Source organism: Amblyomma mixtum, chromosome 8 (assembly GCF_055824585.1).
Source record: "Amblyomma mixtum isolate Tamu chromosome 8, ASM5582458v1, whole genome shotgun sequence".
Taxonomy (NCBI): domain Eukaryota; kingdom Metazoa; phylum Arthropoda; class Arachnida; order Ixodida; family Ixodidae; genus Amblyomma; species Amblyomma mixtum.
In genome coordinates this window covers 68441547-68446299 of record NC_143019.1, presented here as the reverse complement: position 1 = coordinate 68446299, position 4753 = coordinate 68441547, and the positions used below count along the sequence as shown (strand labels likewise).

Here is a 4753-nt window from a genome sequence, read left to right as displayed (position 1 = left end):
CTGGGAGGGAGAAACCACAAAACCAGCTAAAATTAAGAGAGGGTTAAGGCAGGGCTGCCCACTGTCACCTCTACTTTTCATGGTATATGTGAGCCAAATGGAAAAGAGGTTGGAAGAGGAGTTGACGTGAGTTATATGCAGGATGGTCAGAGGGTAAACCAAGTGTTGGCTGGACTAATGTATGCGGATGACATTGTTCTACTAGCAGACAAGCGAGATAAGCTGCAGGAACTAGTTAAAATCTGTGGTGAGGAGGGCAACAAGCTAGGACTCCAGTTCAGTAGAGAGAAGTCAGGGATAATGGTCTATAATGATGAGAAGGGAGACCCACTAGAAATACAAGACACTATGATAGACCATGTGAGTACGTATAAGTATCTAGGTGTATGGCTAAGTGAAGGAAAAAAATATCTGGAAGAGCATGAGAGGATTCTGAAGGATAAAGGAAAAAGGAATTCAGACATTATGAAGCATAGAGCACTATGGAACTATAATAGGTATGAGGTGGTTAGAGGGGTATGGAAGGGAATCATGGTACCGGGCCTCACATTTGGAAATGCAGTCCTGTGCATGAAATCAGAAGTACAGTCAGGGCTAGAGGTCAGACAAAGAAGTGTAGGAAGGCTAGCCTTGGGAGCCCATGGGAACACTCCGAATGAGGGAGTCCAGGGAGATATGGGTTGGGCGTCGTTCGAGGTTCGGGAGGCCATCAGCAAACTGAAATATGATCAGAGACTAACTCAAATGGAGGAAACAAGGTGGGCAAAAAAGGTGTACAAGTATCTGTACATGAAAAGTATTAACACAAAATGGACTAATAGAACCCGAAAGCTAAGAACGAAGTATTTACGGGTGAGGGATGGGACGCAACAAAAGACTAACGTGAAAGTGGAGGTAAAGGAGTCGGAAAGAAAGATGTGGAAAGACAGAATGCAGGAAAAATCGGCACTAGGCATATATAGGACACGAAAACAGGACATCAAAAAAGAGCGATTATTCGATAATTCGCGGGGCAGTTCACTGCTTTTTGAGGCTAGGACAGGGACTCTGAGAACAAAAACATATAGGTGCAAATTTGAAGAAGTGGATATTTTGTGCTCTGCATGTAAAACGGAAACGGAGACCATAGAACACTTGGTTCTGAGGTGCGCAGAACTCCGCCCAGCCCTCCCAGAGGGGACAGCAACGACCATAGAGATAGCGCTGGGATTTACTGGGGAGGACGGGCGAGTGGATGGGAAAAGCGTGACATTGACGAAGGGGAGGTTGGAGGATTGGTGGCGGAAATCAAGGGAGGCGTGAATTTCGAGGGTAAAAGGATAGACAGATTAGATATTGTAAGAGCGAAAGGGAAAAGAAAATTAAATTAACAATGGGGGAAGTATAGGCTAGGTGGCGAAAGCTACCACCCGGTACAAAGGGTAAAGCCATTATCATCCATCCACTGGGGTGAGGGTCGTCGTGAGGGTTGAAGTCCATATTTCTTTTCCATCCACTGTGTTAATTGCGAGCTATGTTTACCTAATAGGGGCTGGGCATCTAACATCACCATTATTTCTTTGCAGCTGCAGTTAAAACAATACAGCATACATTTTATAACATGCTTAACGAATTTTTGGGAGCAGCATGCTTTTACCCTTCTACTATTTGTTGCTACTGAATCAGTTTGGCGTTGACAAAAGATCTGTAATAAGGAGTAATTACTCATTGACATCCACTCGAGCACAGCCAAATGGCTACAAAGGAAAGCTATACAGCTTTTACAGAAACTTCGTAGTTAAAGAAAGATTCGTCCTGGTCCGGTGTTCGAACTCAGAACCACCACTTCACTGGAGCAGTCGCTCTATCAATTTGTCCAACCTGGACGGCAAGCTTATGGTAGGGCGAGAGCGAAGTGATCAATAACTCGAGTGGGAACTGTGTTGGTCCAATGTTTTAGGACCCCTAAAACATTGGACAAACTCAGTTCCCGCTTCATGTTACCTCTAAAACATTGGACAAACTGAGTTCCCGCTTCATGTTACAATACTGAGTGACATTTTGGTCTATACACCAGAAATACCGGTAAAGCATCATGATAGAACACAATATTTTTTAAAGGGATAAAGGAATATGTTCGCCCTTTCAGAGGGCACATATGCATAAGAGGCAACATGTGTGAAATAGTCTCTGCACCTGAAGCAGTGTAAATTCCATTATGTTAACAGCAGCAGTCAAAAGCTTCATGAGCGACTATTTCATACAGATCATGTAATTACATTCATGTAATTCAGGATCAGATTCATGTGATTATACAGGGAGGTACTGCTGCTAAGTGCACGTAGAGCTCTGCATGCATTTCTAAACCCGGCTGTGAGCCTATGTCTACGAAATTTTTCTAAATAGGCAGGTAAGGTATGCATCACTGGAAAACAATACCTACCACAAACAGCTAAGGAGAGATAGCACAGCCAAAAGCTGGAAGCACGAATGGCCCAGTAGATACTGGCAGCTGGCAACTGCAAATAAATATGTCAGAGCAACTGTTGTCAGTGGCCGTAACAATGTCATGAATGACAAGAGAATAAATTGTCTACTGCTTCATAAATTAGAATAAGGTAGTAACATAGGAACACAAAAAGCAATGAGAGGGCCCATGACAAAAGAAATGAACAGATTGTATGTGATGCACCGATATACATTTTTTCAGTAGATTTACATGACTGTCACACCCGCATAGAAAGATGAGCAGGCTGGAATACCACTATTTTTATGCATGATGAAAAGAGCGTAACTATTCGAATATAGCATGCACAGGATTTTATTACTACTAGGGTGCTTTGCAGCAGCACCGAAGGTATTTTTAAATTGAACGTAGCGACCAGTAGACCCGTCTGCTTTGCACAAATGATGAGAGGATGGAAAAGGCATGCATTCATTAGCAAGAAGCACGATATCTCACATCACAGCATGAAACGAAAATTGGTATTGCATTTAACAAATCTGCACAGAAATAAAAACTGCCTAGTGGCAATGCAAGTAAGAGCAAGGGAAAAAAATACCGAAGAAAACTGGTGAGTGTGGTGCAGGGAGGTCTGTGGGTAGGGTCTCGTGCCTGGGAATAGTTCCGAGCGCGGAGAATCGCCGGCAGCACAGCTGGTGGCAGTCAACCAAGAATAAATAAGAGAAAGTGAAAATCAATAACAAACCATCACCGATATAGCGAACGACTTGAAAGCGGGCCGCACAAACGAGGGATATAGCAAAAAGCTTGAAATCCTAAATAAGTGCGCAGTTGCATCCCAAACAGTTCTCAAAATCTGAAGGCGAGGAAGCATCGACACCTACACCTCAGGGCAGACGCAAGAACGATCTAACTTTGACATAATACTGTGTCAAATTCTGTTCCATGGGGAAGCACAGATAAAAATTTACAAATGACTAGGCAAGGGATATGCCCCAGCCTTTTACACGCGATCATTGTCCCCGAAAAAATTGTATGACAAATATTAAGGCGTAAGCACTAATCCCACGAGTACACACACTGAGCACTGTCTGTTGGCAGCTGGCCTAGCGCGAGTGCTCTGTCGCGCGGCACTGCCGCTCATCGTCATCTTCTAAGTAGCACAAATCAATCCGACGGGCACCAGCCGCGAGGCAACTCGACCGTTGTCAGTTCCCTTGTCTGTCCGCAGCTGGCCTAGCAAGAGCGCTCTCTAACGTGGCACTGCACGCTCATCATCCTCTCCTATGTAGCACCTGTTGTTTTTCGCAGCGCTAGCAAGCGACCGCATAACTCTGTTGTGATAACTGGTGGCATTTTTATTTACCGCGGCACCCGAGTACTAAACGCAGATAGAGACTATGGAGCAACAGTTGCCATGCGGCCTATACGCCCGTTCTTTTCTGGTAAAGGCCGATTCACACGATTTTCCGTTCGCCCGCTGCCGCGGCCGACAGCGCGCCTCTCAATGTGGTGACGCATGAATACGTAGTGCGCGGGCCGCGGGCGAACGGACCGTCGTGTGAATCGGCGTTAACGCATTATAGCTGAGGCAACCGCACGCAGACTGCCTGCACTGCCATCCCTATATAGGCGCACACTAATAACGCGTGCGAATAGAGATCAGAAGTAAAGAAACGTACACGGGACTCACCGTTCAGACGGCTCATCAAGGCTTAGCAAAACCGCACATTCTTCGTTGCCTCTCCAGATGACAAGAAGTCGTAGCGCTACCTTTCTTCAGGGCTTTACCCGTTCAAAATCACCAGTGTTGACAGGGCGTAATTCTCGTCGTTGGTTTCCAAAACACACTTGTGTTCTTCATACACGTCCACCGCACGAGCACTCAAACAATGCTACGAAAACCCAAATAACACAAAACGTGACGACGGCTGCAGTTTTGCTTCGTTGAAAAAACCTACAAATGCGCTTTTTTTATTACTAATATTTGAATTGTGTTCGCATCAAAAACAAATTATATTTTTTCATTTTATTTCTTTATTAAATGCGAATACCAAAGCGCTTTTAGATACTTTTGCTGACATGTCGTTTGTAGAAGCTGCGATCCTGTGATCCCATCCCCGGGTGTCCTAGCAGACGACGGCGCAGACGACGCTGTTGACGGAATGCAATTTCGATTGACGGCAGCGAAAATCCCTTAAATGCGACAAAAAAGGCAAAGAAACGCAACGTATCGCAAACTGGTCCATATCAAGGATATGTTCGACGCGAGCGGTAGGACAAAGAGCAGCTGCGATGCATTACTCTACG

At 45.0% G+C, this 4753-nt stretch overlaps 1 long non-coding RNA gene across 1 annotated transcript; it reads right to left on the bottom strand.

Annotated features, from left to right (window-relative positions):
• Positions 1 to 2467: 2467 nt before the first annotated feature.
• LOC149332858 (uncharacterized) lies at positions 2468 to 4406 on the bottom strand. Its single transcript, XR_016284908.1, has 3 exons — positions 4137 to 4406; positions 3042 to 3135; positions 2468 to 2498 (listed from the first exon to the last, which is right to left on the bottom strand). It is a non-coding gene; the product is annotated as an uncharacterized LOC149332858 (long non-coding RNA).
• Positions 4407 to 4753: the final 347 nt, after the last annotated feature.